This window comes from Calidris pugnax, unplaced genomic scaffold (genome assembly GCF_001431845.1).
Source record: "Calidris pugnax isolate Ruff unplaced genomic scaffold, ASM143184v1 scaffold147, whole genome shotgun sequence".
Lineage (NCBI taxonomy): Eukaryota > Metazoa > Chordata > Aves > Charadriiformes > Scolopacidae > Calidris > Calidris pugnax.
The window spans coordinates 494,428-495,091 of NW_015092359.1; the positions used below are offsets into that span (position 1 = coordinate 494,428).

The window sequence follows — 664 nt, forward strand, 5'->3', positions numbered from 1 at the left end:
CGGCGACGGAGGAGGGAAGAAAGCGAAGAGGGTGTGTGTGTGTGTGTGTGTGAATTTGTTCCCGGTTGCCATGGGGAAGCGGGGAGGGCGGTGCCGCCGCCGCCGCTGCGCAGGGAGCAGCTGCTCCCTGACACATCCCCCCGCTGCCATATTGTGTCCGCGCCGCCCGGCCCGCAACGGCTTCATGACCGCGGTGAGTGGGGAGCCCGCCGCTTCGTTTTCCTTCCCCCCCCTTTCCTTCTCTTCTTTCCCCACGCCTCTTTTTACGCCTCCTTTCCCTTTCTATCCTTTAGTTTTCGCCTTTTGCGGCGGTTTGGGTTTTTTTTGTTTTTTGTTTTTTGGGGTTTTTTTTTTTTTAAGGGTCACGATGGGGCTGTGGGGAGGGAGGTGGGATGGTGTGTCCTTCCACCTCCCCACCACCACCTCCTCGGGGATGCTGCGCCCCACGCGTGGAGGGGGGGGGAAGCGACATTCCCTTCCCCCCCCTACCCCCCCTCCCACACGGCGTGGGGACAACGCGCGGCGCTTCCTCTTCAACCCTTCTCCATGACGATGGGGGGGATGCACATGGTGCGTGGGGACCTCCATCCATCCCCACGCCGTGGCGGGAGCGACCTCTTTCCTTCCTTCCCCCCCTCCCCCCCCGCTTCTTCTTCCCCCCCGG

The 664-nt window shown here is 63.0% G+C and overlaps 1 protein-coding gene across 4 annotated transcripts in view; it reads left to right on the forward strand.

The window, feature by feature from the left end:
• FOXN2 (forkhead box N2) overlaps window positions 1-664 on the forward strand; it is an 85,973-nt gene that overhangs the window by 52,756 nt on the left and 32,553 nt on the right. For 2 of the 4 annotated variants that reach the window (XM_014962350.1, XM_014962353.1), the window contains exon 1: window positions 73-193. The exons of the other annotated variants lie outside the window; for them this stretch is intronic. The gene's annotated coding sequence lies outside the window, so the exon portion shown is untranslated. Of the gene's footprint in view, window positions 1-72; window positions 194-664 lie in introns of those variants that run through there. 4 annotated transcript variants of the gene reach the window in all.